Source organism: Heterodontus francisci, chromosome 22 (assembly GCF_036365525.1).
Source record: "Heterodontus francisci isolate sHetFra1 chromosome 22, sHetFra1.hap1, whole genome shotgun sequence".
NCBI lineage: Eukaryota > Metazoa > Chordata > Chondrichthyes > Heterodontiformes > Heterodontidae > Heterodontus > Heterodontus francisci.
Genome location: NC_090392.1, coordinates 38,284,550 through 38,307,063, shown reverse-complemented (window position 1 = coordinate 38,307,063; position 22,514 = coordinate 38,284,550). Strand labels below are relative to the sequence as shown.

Here is a 22,514-nt window from a genome sequence, read left to right as displayed (position 1 = left end):
CAATGTGTTGTGCACTGCTGAGCGTCCATTGCTGGGTCAATACCTCTGCAGCCTTGCAAAATGTCACAGTGGAATTGCATTTCAATGAAACAAACACCACAAATAGATCATGACTGTATAGTTTAACAATACTTGCAGCTTCCTCAGCCCTGCAACAGTGCTGAGTTTCTGTAGTGTAGTGGTGATCACGTTTGTCTAACACGCAAAAAGTCCCCAGTTCAAATCTGGGCAGAAACATTTTCGAAACAAAGCCAAACGTCTGACCACGAAAGATGCAATCATTGACATTCCCCATCAACACAACACAAGATCTCAAAGTCCTATTTCTCTTGCACATTGTGTGCACAATGCCTTGCAATCGCTCCTCTTTCTAGTCCTGATGCTGCAGAACGTTCCTCAAAACCTAGCACTTGCACTTCATTTGGCTCAGATTAGAATAGAAACCTGCAACACGCGCTTGCTGAGTAACAGCTGATCTAAGTCTCATTTCAGACGAGGCAAAACCACATCAGCAATTCACTTTCGCCAGCTCCATATTCGTTGAGACAGGGGCACGCCGCAATATTTTGACCCGCACTGTCCAATTACTCGCTGCTAGCAGCAAGAGGGGTCTGCTGCCTCAATCAACAGGTTACTGGCCATCTCAGGGAGGTAAAATAGCACAACCCGGGCCAAATCTCCCCAGAAACCAAGCACAGGCTCAGCAAAACGTAGGCACATGATATCAGGGCCACTAAACCTCCGAGCAGCTCGAACAGAACACCCAAGTGACTGAAACTTTCTTTGAGTTGCAATGGTGAATCTCCGGTGGAAACAAGTTTGGGGAAAATGCTCCTCCTGAACATTTCTTTTTGGGTAAAAGGGGCAAAAATCCTTTTCAATTTAACCACTGCTGCGGCAGATTCTTGGTGTCTTAAGCACCTTGAAAACGCAGCTCTTAACATGCAGCCGCAATTATGACAAGGGGTAAAGGTTCATGACACGCAGAGGGGAAAAAGTTATTTAAGTTATGACAGTCGCTCACAGACTTATTAGCGTTTTGTTCAGTCAGTAACAGAGACATACCTGGGTTTATTGATGCAGATTAACATAGCTATTCAGCGTCACGCAGAGCTCGAAGAGTACTTTGCCTCCCTTAAAGACGGACACAGCTGATTCTGTAACTGAAGCTAAGGAAACAGGCAGACGTGCCAGATTATCACTTTGTATTGTTCTTCATTCGGCGAGTAACAGGAAAACTAACAATGTGGCGTTGAAAATGAGATGCACTGCGGCTCCGCTCAATATCAACCCGCTCCTTCATATTGAACTGAGGAAGAATATACATGAATAAAAGCAAAATACTGTGGATGCTGGAAATCTGAAATAAAAACAAGAAATTCTGGAAATACTCAGCAGGTCTGGCAGCATCTGTGGAGAGAGAAGCAGAGTTAACATTTCGGCTCAGTGACCCTTCTTCAGAACTGGCAAATATTAGAAAAGTCAAAGGTTAGAAGCAAGTAAAGCGGGGGTGGAGCAAGAGATAACAAAGGAGAAGGTGCAGATTGGGCAAGGCCACAGAATAGCTGACCAGAAGGTCATGGAGCAAAGGCAAACAATATGTTAATGGTGTGTTGAAAGACAAAGCATTCGTACAGATAGGACTGTTAATGGACTGAAAATTGAACAGCAGCAAGTACAAACATGAAAACAAAACAGTGGGTAAGCAAACTGAACAAACTAAGATGAAATAAAATAAACATACAAAAAAATGTAAAAAAATGTAAAAAAGAAAAATAACAAAAAGTGAAAGTAAAATGGGGGGCCCGTCATGATCTGAAATTATTGAACTCAATGTTCAGTCCGGCACGCTCTCGTGTGCAATGGTTAGCACCGCAGCCTCACAGCTCCAGCGACCCGGTTTCAATTCTGGGCACTGCCTGTGTGGTGTTTGCAAGTTCTCCCTGTGTCTGCGTGGGATTCCTGCGGGTGCTCCGGTTTCCTCCCACATGCCAAAGACTTGCTGGTTGATAGGTTAATTGGCCATTCCCAATTGCCCCTAGTAAAGGTAGGTGGTAGGGAAATATAGGGAAGGTGGGGATGTGGTAGGAATATGGAATTCGTGTAGGATTAGTATAAATCGGTGGTCGATGGTCGGCACAGACTCGGTGGGCCGAAGGGCCTGTTTCAGTGCTGCATCACGAAACTAAACTAATCGGTCAACGAGATGCTGTTTTTCGAGCTTGCGTTGTTGTTCACTGGAACACTGCAGCAAGCCCAGGATAGAGATGTAAGCATGAGAGCAGCGGGGAGTCTTAAAATGGCAAGCAACCAGAAGCTCAGGGTCCTGCTTGCGGACTGAGCGGACGTGTTCCGCAAAGCGATCACCCAGTCTGCGTTTGGTCTCCCCAATAAACATGAATATACATTAATTGGATTTAGGCGCCAGTATGTTGCAAAACGAGAAGAAAGAAAGGCACAAATGGCATTAACACTGACTTTACAAATGATTCACTGAAAAATTCTTTCATTTGCTGGAAAAGATGAATATTGTGCATCTGAAAATAGGCACCATGGGATTGTGTTGCATACTGACCTGTTTTCCTGTATTTGCCTGTCATCTATACAATTCAATTTGTGTTGGATATCGCTGAGAATCTCATTTCAAGATGCGGGCACAGATATTAATATAATCCTACTGAAAGTTTAATCCTGGAACAAATCCTGTGTGACGTGGATTGCAACGTTTAGAGGGCTGTGCAGCTAAGGTGAGGAAGACGGGAATGATGTGGTTGATGATTGCATGGAATGCATTGCAAACTTGGGTTACGTTGCTTGATTTCATTCTACACCTTGAAATTCAGAAGCAAGTGAGGCACCAGGTGGAAACCAACAGCTGTCTCTGTGGAAGCGGGGACATGGCTTCCTAATCTAACCATTTGAACTCTGAAAACATTCTGCTGGATCTGAACTGCCCTGTATACCAAGGCCAATTTGTATACTTTATAAAGTGGAATGCCCAGAACTATGCAGAGTACTCCAGGTGGGGTCTAACCAGGACATTATATAGCTGTAGCGAAGCTTCGCCCCCATTATTTAACTGCCTCTGTTACGCATTCTACTGCTCGGGTAATCACATTGTATGTTGCAAATCAGCAAAATAAGGACGCATTTGATAAAAATAAAGAGTTTAAAAGCACAAATATGTGTCAGTGCAATCAGTAAATAATGAGAAATGAAATCCAGAACTTGGCAAGAATCCCAAGTGGATGTCTTGGAGTGGTTGGGGAAGGGAATCTTGTCAATGATGGCACACTGTGCATTGACACTGCAGCAGCTGCTGCACCTCTTCCAAACTTAGTTTCTTAAGTGAGAGTTTACAAAAAAGGGAATTGGATAATTGCATGAAAGGAGAGGCAAACAAAAGCAGAGCGAAGGAAGTGGGCCCAACTGGCAAGTCTTTGAAAAAACTGGCAATGGTACGATGGCCTGAATGGCCTGGCAATGTGTTGTGCACTGCTGAGCGTCCATTGCTGGGTCAATACATCTGCAGCCTTGCAAAATGTCACAGTGGAATTGCATTTCAATTAAACAAGCACCACAAATAGATCATGACTGTATAGTTTAACAATACTTGCAGATTCCTCAGCCCTGCAAACGTGCTGAGTTTCTGTAGCGTAGTGGTGATCACGTTTATCTCACACGCAAAAGGTCCCCAGTTCGGAACTGGGCAGAAACATTTTCGAAACAAAGCCAAACGTCTGACCACGAAAGATGCAATCATTGACATCCCCCATTCACACAGCACAATTTCTCAAAGTCCTATTTCTCTTGCACATTGTGTGCACAATGCCTTGCAATCGCTCCTCTTTCTAGTCCTGATGCTGCAGAAAGTTCCTCAAAACCTAGCACTTGCACTTCATTTGGCTCAGATTAGAATAGAAACCTGCAACACTAGCTTGCGAAGTCACAGCTGATCTAAGTCTCATTTCAGACGAGGCAAAAGCACATCAGCAATTCACTTTCGCCAGCTCCACATTCGTTGAGACAGGGGCACGCCGCAATATTTTAACCCGCACTGTCCAATTACTCGCTGCTAGCAGCAAGAGGGGTCTGCTGCCTCAATCAACAGGTTACTGGCCATCTCAGGGAGTTAAAATAGCACAACCCGGGCCAAATCTCCCCAGAAACCAAGCACAGGCTCAGCAAAACGTAGGCACATGATATCCGGGCCACTAAACCTCCGAGCAGCTCGAACAGAACACCCAAGTGACTGAAACTTTCTTTGAGTTGCAATGATGAATCTCCGGTGGAAACAAGTTTGGGGAAAATGCTCCTCCTGAACATTTCTTTTTGGGTAAAAGGGGCAAAAATCCTTTTCAATTTAACCACTGCTGCAGCAGATTCTTGGTGTCTTAAGCACCTTGACAACGCAGCTCTGAACATGCAGCCGCAATTATGACAAGGGGTAAAGGTTCATGACACGCAGAGGGGAAAAAGTTATTTAAGTTATGACAGTCGCTCACAGACTTATTAGCGTTTTGTTCAGTCAGTAACAGAGACATACCTGGGTTTATTGATGCAGATTAACATAACTATTCAGCGTCACGCAGAGCTCGAAGAGTACTTTGCCTCCCTAAAAGACGTACACAGCTGATTCTGTAACTGAAGCTAAGGAAACAGGCAGACGTGCCAAATTATCACTTTGTATTGTTCTTCATTCGGCGAGTAACAGGAAAACTAACAAGGTGGCGTTGAAAATGAGATGCACTGCGGCTCCGCTCAATATCAACCCGCTCCTTCATATTGAACTGAGGAAGAATATACATGAATAAAAGCAAAATACTGTGCATGCTGGAAATCTGAAATGAAAACAAGAAATTCTGGAAATACTCAGCAGGTCTGGCAGCATCTGTGGAGAGAGAAGCAGAGTTAACATTTCGGCTCAGTGACCCTTCTTCAGAACTGGCAAATATTAGAAAAGTCAAAGGTTAGAAGCAAGTAAAGCGGGGGTGGAGCAAGAGATAACAAAGGAGAAGGTGCAGATTGGGCAAGGCCACAGAATAGCTGACCAGAAGGTCATGGAGCAAAGGCAAACAATATGTTAATGGTGTGTTGAAAGACAAAGCATTCGTACAGATAGGACTGTTAATGGACTGAAAATTGAACAGCAGCAAGTACAAACATGAAAACAAAACAGTGGGTAAGTAAACTGAACAAACTAAGATGAAATAAAATAAACATACAAAAAAATGTAAAAAATGTAAAAAAGAAAAATAACAAAAAGTGAAAGTAAAATGGGGGGCCCGTCATGATCTGAAATTATTGAACTCAATGTTCAGTCCAGCACGCTCTCGTGTGCAATGGTTAGCACCGCAGCCTCACAGCTCCAGCGACCCGGTTTCAATTCTGGGCACTGCCTGTGTGGTGTTTGCAAGTTCTCCCTGTGTCTGCGTGGGATTCCAGCGGGTGCTCCGGTTTCCTCCCACATGCCAAAGACTTGCTGGTTGATAGGTTAATTGGCCATTCCCAATTGCCCCTAGTAAAGGTAGGTGGTAGGGAAATATAGGGAAGGTGGGGATGTGGTAGGAATATGGAATTCGTGTAGGATTAGTATAAATCGGTGGTCGATGGTCGGCACAGACTCGGTGGGCCGAAGGGCCTGTTTCAGTGCTGCATCACGAAACTAAACTAATCGGTCAACGAGATGCTGTTTTTCGAGCTTGCGTTGTTGTTCACTGGAACACTGCAGCAAGCCCAGGATAGAGATGTAAGCATGAGAGCAGCGGGGAGTCTTAAAATGGCAAGCAACCAGAAGCTCAGGGTCCTGCTTGCGGACTGAGCGGACGTGTTCCGCAAAGCGATCACCCAGTCTGCGTTTGGTCTCCCCAATAAACATGAATATACATTAATTGGATTTAGGCGCCAGTATGTTGCAAAACGAGAAGAAAGAAAGGCACAAATGGCATTAACACTGACTTTACAAATGATTCACTGAAAAATTCTTTCATTTGCTGGAAAAGATGAATATTGTGCATCTGAAAATAGGCACCATGGGATTGTGTTGCATACTGACCTGTTTTCCTGTATTTGCCTGTCATCTATACAATTCAATTTGTGTTGGATATCGCTGAGAATCTCATTTCAAGATGCGGGCACAGATATTAATATAATCCTACTGAAAGTTTAATCCTGGAACAAATCCTGTGTGACGTGGATTGCAACGTTTAGAGGGCTGTGCAGCTAAGGTGAGGAAGACGGGAATGATGTGGTTGATGATTGCATGGAATGCATTGCAAACTTGGGTTACGTTGCTTGATTTCATTCTACACCTTGAAATTCAGAAGCAAGTGAGGCACCAGGTGGAAACCAACAGCTGTCTCTGTGGAAGCGGGGACATGGCTTCCTAATCTAACCATTTGAACTCTGAAAACATTCTGCTGGATCTGAACTGCCCTGTATACCAAGGCCAATTTGTATACTTTATAAAGTGGAATGCCCAGAACTATGCAGAGTACTCCAGGTGGGGTCTAACCAGGACATTATATAGCTGTAGCGAAGCTTCGCCCCCATTATTTAACTGCCTCTGTTACGCATTCTACTGCTCGGGTAATCACATTGTATGTTGCAAATCAGCAAAATAAGGACGCATTTGATAAAAATAAAGAGTTTAAAAGCACAAATATGTGTCAGTGCAATCAGTAAATAATGAGAAATGAAATCCAGAACTTGGCAAGAATCCCAAGTGGATGTCTTGGAGTGGTTGGGGAAGGGAATCTTGTCAATGATGGCACACTGTGCATTGACACTGCAGCAGCTGCTGCACCTCTTCCAAACTTAGTTTCTTAAGTGAGAGTTTACAAAAAAGGGAATTGGATAATTGCATGAAAGGAGAGGCAAACAAAAGCAGAGCGAAGGAAGTGGGCCCAACTGGCAAGTCTTTGAAAAAACTGGCAATGGTACGATGGCCTGAATGGCCTGGCAATGTGTTGTGCACTGCTGAGCGTCCATTGCTGGGTCAATACATCTGCAGCCTTGCAAAATGTCACAGTGGAATTGCATTTCAATTAAACAAGCACCACAAATAGATCATGACTGTATAGTTTAACAATACTTGCAGCTTCCTCAGCCCTGCAAACGTGCTGAGTTTCTGTAGCGTAGTGGTGATCACGTTTATCTCACACGCAAAAGGTCCCCAGTTCGGAACTGGGCAGAAACATTTTCGAAACAAAGCCAAACGTCTGACCACGAAAGATGCAATCATTGACATCCCCCATTCACACAGCACAATTTCTCAAAGTCCTATTTCTCTTGCACATTGTGTGCACAATGCCTTGCAATCGCTCCTCTTTCTAGTCCTGATGCTGCAGAAAGTTCCTCAAAACCTAGCACTTGCACTTCATTTGGCTCAGATTAGAATAGAAACCTGCAACACTAGCTTGCGAAGTCACAGCTGATCTAAGTCTCATTTCAGACGAGGCAAAAGCACATCAGCAATTCACTTTCGCCAGCTCCACATTCGTTGAGACAGGGGCACGCCGCAATATTTTAACCCGCACTGTCCAATTACTCGCTGCTAGCAGCAAGAGGGGTCTGCTGCCTCAATCAACAGGTTACTGGCCATCTCAGGGAGTTAAAATAGCACAACCCGGGCCAAATCTCCCCAGAAACCAAGCACAGGCTCAGCAAAACGTAGGCACATGATATCCGGGCCACTAAACCTCCGAGCAGCTCGAACAGAACACCCAAGTGACTGAAACTTTCTTTGAGTTGCAATGATGAATCTCCGGTGGAAACAAGTTTGGGGAAAATGCTCCTCCTGAACATTTCTTTTTGGGTAAAAGGGGCAAAAATCCTTTTCAATTTAACCACTGCTGCAGCAGATTCTTGGTGTCTTAAGCACCTTGACAACGCAGCTCTGAACATGCAGCCGCAATTATGACAAGGGGTAAAGGTTCATGACACGCAGAGGGGAAAAAGTTATTTAAGTTATGACAGTCGCTCACAGACTTATTAGCGTTTTGTTCAGTCAGTAACAGAGACATACCTGGGTTTATTGATGCAGATTAACATAACTATTCAGCGTCACGCAGAGCTCGAAGAGTACTTTGCCTCCCTAAAAGACGTACACAGCTGATTCTGTAACTGAAGCTAAGGAAACAGGCAGACGTGCCAAATTATCACTTTGTATTGTTCTTCATTCGGCGAGTAACAGGAAAACTAACAAGGTGGCGTTGAAAATGAGATGCACTGCGGCTCCGCTCAATATCAACCCGCTCCTTCATATTGAACTGAGGAAGAATATACATGAATAAAAGCAAAATACTGTGCATGCTGGAAATCTGAAATGAAAACAAGAAATTCTGGAAATACTCAGCAGGTCTGGCAGCATCTGTGGAGAGAGAAGCAGAGTTAACATTTCGGCTCAGTGACCCTTCTTCAGAACTGGCAAATATTAGAAAAGTCAAAGGTTAGAAGCAAGTAAAGCGGGGGTGGAGCAAGAGATAACAAAGGAGAAGGTGCAGATTGGGCAAGGCCACAGAATAGCTGACCAGAAGGTCATGGAGCAAAGGCAAACAATATGTTAATGGTGTGTTGAAAGACAAAGCATTCGTACAGATAGGACTGTTAATGGACTGAAAATTGAACAGCAGCAAGTACAAACATGAAAACAAAACAGTGGGTAAGTAAACTGAACAAACTAAGATGAAATAAAATAAACATACAAAAAAATGTAAAAAATGTAAAAAAGAAAAATAACAAAAAGTGAAAGTAAAATGGGGGGCCCGTCATGATCTGAAATTATTGAACTCAATGTTCAGTCCAGCACGCTCTCGTGTGCAATGGTTAGCACCGCAGCCTCACAGCTCCAGCGACCCGGTTTCAATTCTGGGCACTGCCTGTGTGGTGTTTGCAAGTTCTCCCTGTGTCTGCGTGGGATTCCTGCGGGTGCTCCAGTTTCCTCCCACATGCCAAAGACTTGCTGGTTGATAGGTTAATTGGCCATTCCCAATTGCCCCTAGTAAAGGTAGGTGGTAGGGAAATATAGGGAAGGTGGGGATGTGGTAGGAATATGGAATTCGTGTAGGATTAGTATAAATGGGTGGTCGATGGTCGGCACAGACTCGGTGGGCCGAAGGGCCTGTTTCAGTGCTGCATCACGAAACTAAACTAATCGGTCAACGAGATGCTGTTTTTCGAGCTTGCGTTGTTGTTCACTGGAACACTGCAGCAAGCCCAGGATAGAGATGTAAGCATGAGAGCAGCGGGGAGTCTTAAAATGGCAAGCAACCAGAAGCTCAGGGTCCTGCTTGCGGACTGAGCGGACGTGTTCCGCAAAGCGATCACCCAGTCTGCGTTTGGTCTCCCCAATAAACATGAATATACATTAATTGGATTTAGGCGCCAGTATGTTGCAAAACGAGAAGAAAGAAAGGCACAAATGGCATTAACACTGACTTTACAAATGATTCACTGAAAAATTCTTTCATTTGCTGGAAAAGATGAATATTGTGCATCTGAAAATAGGCACCATGGGATTGTGTTGCATACTGACCTGTTTTCCTGTATTTGCCTGTCATCTATACAATTCAATTTGTGTTGGATATCGCTGAGAATCTCATTTCAAGATGCGGGCACAGATATTAATATAATCCTACTGAAAGTTTAATCCTGGAACAAATCCTGTGTGACGTGGATTGCAACGTTTAGAGGGCTGTGCAGCTAAGGTGAGGAAGACGGGAATGATGTGGTTGATGATTGCATGGAATGCATTGCAAACTTGGGTTACGTTGCTTGATTTCATTCTACACCTTGAAATTCAGAAGCAAGTGAGGCACCAGGTGGAAACCAACAGCTGTCTCTGTGGAAGCGGGGACATGGCTTCCTAATCTAACCATTTGAACTCTGAAAACATTCTGCTGGATCTGAACTGCCCTGTATACCAAGGCCAATTTGTATACTTTATAAAGTGGAATGCCCAGAACTATGCAGAGTACTCCAGGTGGGGTCTAACCAGGACATTATATAGCTGTAGCGAAGCTTCGCCCCCATTATTTAACTGCCTCTGTTACGCATTCTACTGCTCGGGTAATCACATTGTATGTTGCAAATCAGCAAAATAAGGACGCATTTGATAAAAATAAAGAGTTTAAAAGCACAAATATGTGTCAGTGCAATCAGTAAATAATGAGAAATGAAATCCAGAACTTGGCAAGAATCCCAAGTGGATGTCTTGGAGTGGTTGGGGAAGGGAATCTTGTCAATGATGGCACACTGTGCATTGACACTGCAGCAGCTGCTGCACCTCTTCCAAACTTAGTTTCTTAAGTGAGAGTTTACAAAAAAGGGAATTGGATAATTGCATGAAAGGAGAGGCAAACAAAAGCAGAGCGAAGGAAGTGGGCCCAACTGGCAAGTCTTTGAAAAAACTGGCAATGGTACGATGGCCTGAATGGCCTGGCAATGTGTTGTGCACTGCTGAGCGTCCATTGCTGGGTCAATACATCTGCAGCCTTGCAAAATGTCACAGTGGAATTGCATTTCAATTAAACAAGCACCACAAATAGATCATGACTGTATAGTTTAACAATACTTGCAGCTTCCTCAGCCCTGCAAACGTGCTGAGTTTCTGTAGTGTAGTGGTGATCACGTTTGTCTCGCAATCAAAAGGTCCCCAGTTCGAAACTGGGCAGAAACATTTTCGAAACAAAGCCAAACGTCTGACCACGAAAGATGCAATCATTGACATCCCCCATTCACACAGCACAATTTCTCAAAGTCCTATTTCTCTTGCACATTGTGTGCACAATGCCTTGCAATCGATCCTCTTTCTAGTCCTGATGCTGCAGAAAGTTCCTCAAAACCTAGCACTTGCACTTCATTTGGCTCAGATTAGAATAGAAACCTGCAACACTAGCTTGCGAAGTCACAGCTGATCTAAGTCTCATTTCAGACGAGGCAAAAGCACATCAGCAATTCACTTTCGCCAGCTCCACATTCGTTGAGACAGGGGCACGCCGCAATATTTTAACCCGCACTGTCCAATTACTCGCTGCTAGCAGCAAGAGGGGTCTGCTGCCTCAATCAACAGGTTACTGGCCATCTCAGGGAGGTAAAATAGCACAACCCGGGCCAAATCTCCCCAGAAACCAAGCACAGGCTCAGCAAAACGTAGGCACATGATATCCGGGCCACTAAACCTCCGAGCAGCTCGAACAGAACACCCAAGTGACTGAAACTTTCTTTGAGTTGCAATGATGAATCTCCGGTGGAAACAAGTTTGGGGAAAATGCTCCTCCTGAACATTTCTTTTTGGGTAAAAGGGGCAAAAATCCTTTTCAATTTAACCACTGCTTCAGCAGATTCTTGGTGTCTTAAGCACCTTGACAACGCAGCTCTGAACATGCAGCCGCAATTATGACAAGGGGTAAAGGTTCATGACACGCAGAGGGGAAAAAGTTATTTAAGTTATGACATTCGCTCACAGACCTATTAGCGTTTTGTTCAGTCAGTAACAGAGACATACCTGGGTTTATTGATGCAGATTAACATAACTATTCAGCGTCACGCAGAGCCGCGAAGAGTACTTTGCCTCCCTTAAAGACGGACACAGCTGATTCTGTAACTGAAGCTAAGGAAACAGGCAGACGTGCCAAATTATCACTTTGTATTGTTCTTCATTCGGCGAGTAACAGGAAAACTAACAAGGTGGCGTTGAAAATGAGATGCACTGCGGCTCCGCTCAATATCAACCCGCTCCTTCATATTGAACTGAGGAAGAATATACATGAATAAAAGCAAAATACTGTGGATGCTGGAAATCTGAAATAAAAGCAAGAAATTCTGGAATTACTCAGCAGGTCTGGCAGCATCTGTGGAGAGAGAAGCAGAGTTAACATTTCGGCTCAGTGACCCTTCTTCAGAACTGGCAAATATTAGAAAAGTCAAAGGTTAGAAGCAAGTAAAGCGGGGGTGGAGCAAGAGATAACAAAGGAGAAGGTGCAGATTGGGCCAGGCCACAGAATAGCTGACCAGAAGGTCATGGAGCAAAGGCAAACAATATGTTAATGGTGTGTTGAAAGACAAAGCATTATTACAGATAGGACTGTTAACGGATTGAAAATTGAACAGCAGCAAGTACAAACATGAAAACAAAACAGTGGGTAAGTAAACTGAACAAACTAAGATGAAATAAAATAAACAAACAAAAAAATGTAAAAAATGTAAAAAAGAAAAATAACAAAAAGTGAAAGTAAAATGGGGGGCCCGTCATGATCTGAAATTATTGATCTCAATGTTCAGTCCGGCACGCTCTCGTGTGCAATGGTTAGCACCGCAGCCTCACAGCTCCAGCGACCCGGTTTCAATTCTGGGCACTGCCTGTGTGGTGTTTGCAAGTTCTCCCTGTGTCTGCGTGGGATTCCTCCGGGTGCTCCGGTTTCCTCCCACATGCCAAAGACTTGCTGGTTGATAGGTTAATTGGCCATTCCCAATTGCCCCTAGTAAAGGTAGGTGGTAGGGAAATATAGGGAAAGTGGGGATGTGGTAGGAATATGGAATTCGTGTAGGATTAGTATAAATGGGTGGTCGATGGTCGGCACAGACTCGGTGGGCCGAAGGGCCTGTTTCAGTGCTGCATCACGAAACTAAACTAATCGGTCAACGAGATGCTGTTTTTCGAGCTTGCGTTGTTGTTCACTGGAACACTGCAGCAAGCCCAGGATAGAGATGTAAGCATGAGAGCAGCGGGGAGTCTTGAAATGGCAAGCAACCAGAAGCTCAGGGTCCTGCTTGCGGACTGAGCGGACGTGTTCCGCAAAGCGATCACCCAGTCTGCGTTTGGTCTCCCCAATAAACATGAATATACATTAATTGGATTTAGGCGCCAGTATGTTGCAAAACGAGAAGAAAGAAAGGCACAAATGGCATTAACACTGACTTTACAAATGATTCACTGAAAAATTCTTTCATTTGCTGGAAAAGATGAATATTGTGCATCTGAAAATAGGCACCATGGGATTGTGTTGCATACTGACCTGTTTTCCTGTATTTGCCTGTCATCTATACAATTCAATTTGTGTTGGATATCGCTGAGAATCTCATTTCAAGATGCGGGCACAGATATTAATATAATCCTACTGAAAGTTTAATCCTGGAACAAATCCTGTGTGACGTGGATTGCAACGTTTAGAGGGCTGTGCAGCTAAGGTGAGGAAGACGGGAATGATGTGGTTGATGATTGCATGGAATGCATTGCAAACTTGGGTTACGTTGCTTGATTTCATTCTACACCTTGAAATTCAGAAGCAAGTGAGGCACCAGGTGGAAACCAACAGCTGCCTCTGTGGAAGCGGGGACATGGCTTCCTAATCTAACCATTTGAACTCTGAAAACATTCTGCTGGATCTGAACTGCCCTGTATACCAAGGCCAATTTGTATACTTTATAAAGTGGAATGCCCAGAACTATGCAGAGTACTCCAGGTGGGGTCTAACCAGGACATTATATAGCTGTAGCGAAGTTTCGCCCCCATTATTTAACTGCCTCTGTTACGCATTCTACTGCTCGGGTAATCACATTGTATGTTGCAAATCAGCAAAATAAGGACGCATTTGATAAAAATAAAGAGTTTAAAAGCACAAATATGTGTCAGTGCAATCAGTAAATAATGAGAAATGAAATCCAGAACTTGGCAAGAATCCCAAGTGGATGTCTTGGAGTGGTTGGGGAAGGGAATCTTGTCAATGATGGCACACTGTGCATTGACACTGCAGCAGCTGCTGCACCTCTTCCAAACTTAGTTTCTTAAGTGAGAGTTTACAAAAAAGGGAATTGGATAATTGCATGAAAGGAGAGGCAAACAAAAGCAGAGCGAAGGAAGTGGGCCCAACTGGCAAGTCTTTGAAAAAAGTGGCAATGGTACGATGGCCTGAATGGCCTGGCAATGTGTTGTGCACTGCTGAGCGTCCATTGCTGGGTCAATACCTCTGCAGCCTTGCAAAATGTCACAGTGGAATTGCATTTCAATGAAACAAGCACCACAAATAGATCATGACTGTATAGTTTAACAATACTTGCAGCTTCCTCAGCCCTGCAACCGTGCTGAGTTTCTGTAGTGTAGTGGTGATCACGTTTGTCTCACACGCAAAAGGTCCCCACTTCGAAACTGGGCAGAAACATTTTCGAAACAAAGCCAAACGTCTGACCACGAAAGATGCAATCATTGACATTCCCCATTCACACAACACAATTTCTCAAAGTCCTATTTCTCTTGCACATTGTGTGCACAATGCCTTGCAATCGCTCCTCTTTGTAGTCCTGATGCTGCAGAAAGTTCCTCAAAACCTGGAACTTGCACTTCATTTGGCTCAGATTAGAATAGAAACCTGCAACACTAGCTTGCTGAGTAACAGCTGATCTAAGTCTCATTTCAGACGAGGCAAAACCACATCAGCAATTCACTTTCGCCAGCTCCACATTCGTTGAGACAGGGGCACGCCGCAATATTTTGACCCGCACTGTCCAATTACTCGCTGCTAGCAGCAAGAGGGGTCTGCTGCCTCAATCAACAGGTTACTGGCCATCTCAGGGAGGTAAAATAGCACAACCCGGGCCAAATCTCCCCAGAAACCAAGCACAGGCTCAGCAAAACGTAGGCACATGATATCCGGGCCACTAAACCTCCGAGCAGCTCGAACAGAACACCCAAGTGACTGAAACTTTCTTTGAGTTGCAATGGTGAATCTCCGGTGGAAACAAGTTTGGGGAAAATGCTCCTCCTGAACATTTCTTTTTGGGTAAAAGGGGCAAAAATCCTTTTCAATTTAACCACTGCTGCGGCAGATTCTTGGTGTCTTAAGCACCTTGAAAACGCAGCTCTTAACATGCAGCCGCAATTATGACAAGGGGTAAAGGTTCATGACACGCAGAGGGGAAAAATTTATTTAAGTTATGACATTCGCTCACAGACCTATTAGCGTTTTGTTCAGTCAGTAACAGAGACATACCTGGGTTTATTGATGCAGATTAACATAACTATTCAGCGTCACGCAGAGCTCGAAGAGTACTTTGCCTCCCTTAAAGACGGACACAGCTGATTCTGTAACTGAAGCTAAGGAAACAGGCAGACGTGCCAAATTATCACTTTGTATTGTTCTTCATTCGGCGAGTAACAGGAAAACTAACAAGGTGGCGTTGAAAATGAGATGCACTGCGGCTCCGCTCAATATCAACCCGCTCCTTCATATTGAACTGAGGAAGAATATACATGAATAAAAGCAAAATACTGTGGATGCTGGAAATCTGAAATAAAAGCAAGAAATTCTGGAATTACTCAGCAGGTCTGGCAGCATCTGTGGAGAGAGAAGCAGAGTTAACATTTCGGCTCAGTGACCCTTCTTCAGAACTGGCAAATATTAGAAAGGTCAAAGGTTAGAAGCAAGTAAAGCGGGGGTGGAGCAAGAGATAACAAAGGAGAAGGTGCAGATTGGGCAAGGCCACAGAATAGCTGACCAGAAGGTCATGGAGCAAAGGCAAACAATATGTTAATGGTGTGTTGAAAGACAAAGCATTATTACAGATAGGACTGTTAACGGATTGAAAATTGAACAGCAGCAAGTACAAACATGAAAACAAAACAGTGGGTAAGTAAACTGAACAAACTAAGATGAAATAAAATAAACAAACAAAAAAATGTAAAAAATGTAAAAAAGAAAAATAACAAAAAGTGAAAGTAAAATGGGGGGCCCGTCATGATCTGAAATTATTGATCTCAATGTTCAGTCCGGCACGCTCTCGTGTGCAATGGTTAGCACCGCAGCCTCACAGCTCCAGCGACCCGGTTTCAATTCTGGGCACTGCCTGTGTGGTGTTTGCAAGTTCTCCCTGTGTCTGCGTGGGATTCCTCCGGGTGCTCCGGTTTCCTCCCACATGCCAAAGACTTGCTGGCTGATAGGTTAATTGGCCATTCCCAATTGCCCCTAGTAAAGGTAGGTGGTAGGGAAATATAGGGAAGGTGGGGATGTGGTAGGAATATGGAATTCGTGTAGGATTAGTATAAATGGGTGGTCGATGGTCGGCACAGACTCGGTGGGCCGAAGGGCCTGTTTCAGTGCTGCATCACGAAACTAAACTAATCGGTCAACGAGATGCTGTTTTTCGAGCTTGCGTTGTTGTTCACTGGAACACTGCAGCAAGCCCAGGATAGAGATGTAAGCATGAGAGCAGCGGGGAGTCTTGAAATGGCAAGCAACCAGAAGCTCAGGGTCCTGCTTGCGGACTGAGCGGACGTGTTCCGCAAAGCGATCACCCAGTCTGCGTTTGGTCTCCCCAATAAACATGAATATACATTAATTGGATTTAGGCGCCAGTATGTTGCAAAACGAGAAGAAAGAAAGGCACAAATGGCATTAACACTGACTTTACAAATGATTCACTGAAAAATTCTTTCATTTGCTGGAAAAGATGAATATTGTGCATCTGAAAATAGGCAACATGGGATTGTGTTGCATACTGACCTGTTTTCCTGTATTTGCCTGTCATCTCTTCAATTCAATTTGTGTTGGATATCGCTGAGAATCTCATTTCAAGATGCGGGCACAGATATTAATATAATCCTACTGAAAGTTTAATCCTGGAACAAATCCTGTGTGACGTGGATTGCAACGTTTAGAGGGCTGTACAGCTAAGGTGAGGAAGACGGGAATGATGTGGTTGATGATTGCATGGAATGCATTGCAAACTTGGGTTACGTTGCTTGATTTCATTCTACACCTTGAAATTCAGAAGCAAGTGAGGCACCAGGTGGAAACCAACAGCTGCCTCTGTGGAAGCGGGGACATGGCTTCCTAATCTAACCATTTGAACTCTGAAAACATTCTGCTGGATCTGAACTGCCCTGTATACCAAGGCCAATTTGTATACTTTATAAAGTGGAATGCCCAGAACTATGCAGAGTACTCCAGGTGGGGTCTAACCAGGACATTATATAGCTGTAGCGAAGTTTCGCCCCCATTATTTAACTGCCTCTGTTACGCATTCTACTGCTCGGGTAATCACATTGTATGTTGCAAATCAGCAAAATAAGGACGCATTTGATAAAAATAAAGAGTTTAAAAGCACAAATATGTGTCAGTGCAATCAGTAAATAATGAGAAATGAAATCCAGAACTTGGCAAGAATCCCAAGTGGATGTCTTGGAGTGGTTGGGGAAGGGAATCTTGTCAATGATGGCACACTGTGCATTGACACTGCAGCAGCTGCTGCACCTCTTCCAAACTTAGTTTCTTAAGTGAGAGTTTACAAAAAAGGGAATTGGATAATTGCATGAAAGGAGAGGCAAACAAAAGCAGAGCGAAGGAAGTGGGCCCAACTGGCAAGTCTTTGAAAAAAGTGGCAATGGTACGATGGCCTGAATGGCCTGGCAATGTGTTGTGCACTGCTGAGCGTCCATTGCTGGGTCAATACCTCTGCAGCCTTGCAAAATGTCACAGTGGAATTGCATTTCAATGAAACAAGCACCACAAATAGATCATGACTGTATAGTTTAACAATACTTGCAGCTTCCTCAGCCCTGCAACCGTGCTGAGTTTCTGTAGTGTAGTGGTGATCACGTTTGTCTCACACGCAAAAGGTCCCCAGTTCGAAACTGGGCAGAAACATTTTCGAAACAAAGCCAAACGTCTGACCACGAAAGATGCAATCATTGACATTCCCCATTCACACAACACAATTTCTCAAAGTCCTATTTCTCTTGCACATTGTGTGCACAATGCCTTGCAATCGCTCCTCTTTCTAGTCCTGATGCTGCAGAAAGTTCCTCAAAACCTAGAACTTGCACTTCATTTGGCTCAGATTAGAATAGAAACCTGCAACACTAGCTTGCTGAGTAACAGCTGATCTAAGTCTCATTTCAGACGAGGCAAAACCACATCAGCAATTCACTTTCGCCAGCTCCACATTCGTTGAGACAGGGGCACGCCGCAATATTTTGACCCGCACTGTCCAATTACTCGCTGCTAGCAGCAAGAGGGGTCTGCTGCCTCAATCAACAGGTTACTGGCCATCTCAGGGAGGTAAAATAGCACAACCCGGGCCAAATCTCCCCAGAAACCAAGCACAGGCTCAGCAAAACGTAGGCACATGATATCCGGGCCACTAAACCTCCGAGCAGCTCGAACAGAACACCCAAGTGACTGAAACTTTCTTTGAGTTGCAATGGTGAATCTCCGGTGGAAACAAGTTTGGGGAAAATGCTCCTCCTGAACATTTCTTTTTGGGTAAAAGGGGCAAAAATCCTTTTCAATTTAACCACTGCTGCGGCAGATTCTTGGTGTCTTAAGCACCTTGAAAACGCAGCTCTTAACATGCAGCCGCAATTATGACAAGGGGTAAAGGTTCATGACACGCAGAGGGGAAAAAGTTATTTAAGTTATGACAGTCGCTCACAGACTTATTAGCGTTTTGTTCAGTCAGTAACAGAGACATACCTGGGTTTATTGATGCAGATTAACATAACTATTCAGCGTCACGCAGAGCTCGAAGAGTACTTTGCCTCCCTTAAAGACGGACACAGCTGATTCTGTAACTGAAGCTAAGGAAACAGGCAGACGTGCCAAATTATCACTTTGTATTGTTCTTCATTCGGCGAGTAACAGGAAAACTAACAAGGTGGCGTTGAAAATGAGATGCACTTCGGCTCCGCTCAATATCAACCCGCTCCTTCATATTGAACTGAGGAAGAATATACATGAATAAAAGCAAAATACTGTGGATGCTGGAAATCTGAAATAAAAACAAGAAATTCTGGAAATACTCAGCAGGTCTGGCAGCATCTGTGGAGAGAGAAGCAGAGTTAACATTTCGGCTCAGTGACCCTTCTTCAGAACTGGCAAATATTAGAAAAGTCAAAGGTTAGAAGCAAGTAAAGCGGGGGTGGAGCAAGAGATAACAAAGGAGAAGGTGCAGATTGGGCAAGGCCACAGAATAGCTGACCAGAAGGTCATGGAGCAAAGGCAAACAATATGTTAATGGTGTGTTGAAAGACAAAGCATTCGTACAGATAGGACTGTTAATGGACTGAAAATTGAACAGCAGCAAGTGCAAACATGAAAACAAAACAGTGGGTAAGTAAACTGAACAAACTAAGATGAAATAAAATAAACATACAAAAAAATGTAAAAAATGTAAAAAAGAAAAATAACAAAAAGTGAAAGTAAAATGGGGGGCCCGTCATGATCTGAAATTATTGAACTCAATGTTCAGTCCGGCACGCTCTCGTGTGCAATGGTTAGCACCGCAGCCTCACAGCTCCAGTGACCCGGTTTCAATTCTGGGCACTGCCTGTGTGGTGTTTGCAAGTTCTCCCTGTGTCTGCGTGGGATTCCTCCGGGTGCTCCGGTTTCCTCCCACATGCCAAAGACTTGCTGGTTGATAGGTTAATTGGCCATTCCCAATTGCCCCTAGTAAAGGTAGGTGGGAGGGAAATATAGGGAAGGTGGGGATGTGGTAGGAATATGGAATTCGTGTAGGATTAGTATAAATGGGTGGTCGATGGTCGGCACCGACTCGGTGGGCTGAAGGGCCTGTTTCAGTGCTGCATCACGAAACTAAACTAATCGGTCAACGAGATGCTGTTTTTCGAGCTTGCGTTGTTGTTCACTGGAACACTGCAGCAAGCCCAGGATAGAGATGTAAGCATGAGAGCAGCGGGGAGTCTTGAAATGGCAAGCAACCAGAAGCTCAGGGCCCTGCTTGCGGACTGAGTGGACGGGTTCCGCAAAGCGATCACCCAGTCTGCGTTTGGTCTCCCCAATAAACATGAATATACATTAATTGGATTTAGGCGCCAGTATGTTGCAAAACGAGAAGAAAGAAAGGCACAAATGCCATTAACACTGACTTTACAAATGATTCACTGAAAAATTCTTTCATTTGCTGGAAAAGATGAATATTGTGCATCTGAAAATAGGCACCATGGGATTGTGTTGCATACTGACCTGTTTTCCTGTATTTGCCTGTCATCTATACAATTCAATTTGTGTTGGATATCGCTGAGAATCTCATTTCAAGATGCGGGCACAGATATTAATATAATCCTACTGAAAGTTTAATCCTGGAACAAATCCTGTGTGACGTGGATTGCAACGTTTAGAGGGCTGTGCAGCTAAGGTGAGGAAGACGGGAATGATGTGGTTGATGATTGCATGGAATGCATTGCAAACTTGGGTTACGTTGCTTGATTTCATTCTACACCTTGAAATTCAGAAGCAAGTGAGGCACCAGGTGGAAACCAACAGCTGTCTCTGTGGAAGCGGGGACATGGCTTCCTAATCTAACAATTTGAACTCTGAAAACATTCTGCTGGATCTGAACTGCCCTGTATACCAAGGCCAATTTGTATACTTTATAAAGTGGAATGCCCAGAACTATGCAGAGTACTCCAGGTGGGGTCTAACCAGGACATTATATAGCTGTAGCGAAGCTTCACCCCCATTATTTAACTGCCTCTGTTACGCATTCTACTGCTCGGGTAATCACATTGTATGTTGCAAATCAGCAAAATAAGAACGCATTTGATAAAAATAAAGAGTTTAAAAGCACAAATATGTGTCAGTGCAATCAGTAAATAATGAGAAATGAAATCCAGAACTTGGCAAGAATCCCAAGTGGATGTCTTGGAGTGGTTGGGGAAGGGAATCTTTGTCAATGATGGCACACTGTGCATTGACACTGCAGCAGCTGCTCCACCTCTTACAAACTTAGTTTCTGAAGTGAGAGTTGACAAAAAAGGGAATTGGATAATTGCATGAAAGGAGAAGCAAACAAAAGCAGAGCGAAGGAAGTGGGCCCAACTGGCAAGTCTTTGAAAAAAGTGGCAATGGTACGATGGCCTGAATGGCCTGGCAATGTGTTGTGCACTGCTGAGCGTCCATTGCTGGGTCAATACCTCTGCAGCCTTGCAAAATGTCACAGTGGAATTGCATTTTAATGAAACAAGCACCACAAATAGATCATGACTTCCTCAGCTCTGCAACCGTGCTGAGTTTCTGTAGTGTAGTGGTGATCACGTTTATCTAACACGCAAAAGGTCCCCAGTTCGAAACTGGGCAGAAACATTTTCGAAACAAAGCCAAACGTCTGACCACGAAAGATGCAATCATTGACATTCCCCATTCACACAACACAATTTCTCAAAGTCCTATTTCTCTTGCACATTGTGTGCACAATGCCTTGCAATCGCTCCTCTTTCTAGTCCTGATGCTGCAGAAAGTTCCTCAAAACCTAGCACTTGCACTTCATTTGGCTCAGATTAGATTAGAAACCTGCAACACTAGCTTGCTGAGTAACAGCTGATCTAAGTCTCATTTCAGACGAGGCAAAACCACATCAGCAATTCACTTTCGCCAGCTCCACATTCGTTGAGACAGGGGCACTCCGCAATCTTTTGACCCGCACTGTCCAATTACTCGCTGCTAGCAGCAAGAGGGGTCTGCTGCCTCAATCAACAGGTTACTGGCCATCTCAGGGAGGTAAAATAGCACAACCCGGGCCAAATCTCCCCAGAAACCAAGCACAGGCTCAGCAAAACGTAGGCACATGATATCCGGGCCACTAAACCTCCGAGCAGCTCGAACAGAACACCCAAGTGACTGAAACTTTCTTTGAGTTGCAATGGTGAATCTCCGGTGGAAACAAGTTTGCGGAAAATGCTCCTCCTGAACATTTCTTTTTGGGTAAAAGGGGCAAAAATCCTTTTCAATTTAACCACTGCTGCGGCAGATTCTTGGTGTCTTAAGCACCTTGAAAACGCAGCTCTTAACATGCAGCCGCAATTATGACAAGGGGTAAAGGTTCATGACACGCAGAGGGGAAAAAGTTATTTAAGTTATGACAGTCGCTCACAGACTTATTAGCGTTTTGTTCAGTCAGTAACAGAGACATACCTGGGTTTATTGATGCAGATTAACATAACTATTCAGCGTCACGCAGAGCTCGAAGAGTACTTTGCCTCCCTTAAAGACGGACACAGCTGATTCTGTAACTGAAGCTAAGGAAACAGGCAGACGTGCCAAATTATCACTTTGTATTGTTCTTCATTCGGCGAGTAACAGGAAAACTAACAAGGTGGCGTTGAAAATGAGATGCACTGCGGCTCCGCTCAATATCAACCCGCTCCTTCATATTGAACTGAGGAAGAATATACATGAATAAAAGCAAAATACTGTGGATGCTGGAAATCTGAAATAAAAACAAGAAATTCTGGAAATACTCAGCAGGTCTGGCAGCATCTGTGGAGAGAGAAGCAGAGTTAACATTTCGGCTCAGTGACCCTTCTTCAGAACTGGCAAATATTAGAAAAGTCAAAGGTTAGAAGCAAGTAAAGCGGGGGTGGAGCAAGAGATAACAAAGGAGAAGGTGCAGATTGGGCAAGGCCACAGAATAGCTGACCAGAAGGTCATGGAGCAAAGGCAAACAATATGTTAATGGTGTGTTGAAAGACAAAGCATTCGTACAGATAGGACTGTTAATGGACT

The 22,514-nt window shown here is 44.1% G+C and overlaps 5 non-coding genes across 5 annotated transcripts; all 5 read left to right on the top strand.

Annotated features, from left to right (window-relative positions):
• Positions 1 to 164: 164 nt before the first annotated feature.
• trnav-aac (transfer RNA valine (anticodon AAC)) lies at positions 165 to 237 on the top strand. The gene has a single exon. It is a non-coding gene; the product is annotated as a tRNA-Val (tRNA).
• Positions 238 to 10,605: 10,368 nt separating this feature from the next.
• Positions 10,606 to 10,678, top strand: trnaa-cgc (transfer RNA alanine (anticodon CGC)). The gene has a single exon. It is a non-coding gene; the product is annotated as a tRNA-Ala (tRNA).
• Positions 10,679 to 14,086: 3,408 nt separating this feature from the next.
• trnav-cac (transfer RNA valine (anticodon CAC)) lies at positions 14,087 to 14,159 on the top strand. The gene has a single exon. It is a non-coding gene; the product is annotated as a tRNA-Val (tRNA).
• A 3,407-nt stretch (positions 14,160 to 17,566) lies between these two features.
• Positions 17,567 to 17,639, top strand: trnav-cac (transfer RNA valine (anticodon CAC)). Its single transcript has one exon. It is a non-coding gene; the product is annotated as a tRNA-Val (tRNA).
• A 3,383-nt stretch (positions 17,640 to 21,022) lies between these two features.
• On the top strand, positions 21,023 to 21,095 carry trnav-aac (transfer RNA valine (anticodon AAC)). Its single transcript has one exon. It is a non-coding gene; the product is annotated as a tRNA-Val (tRNA).
• Positions 21,096 to 22,514: the final 1,419 nt, after the last annotated feature.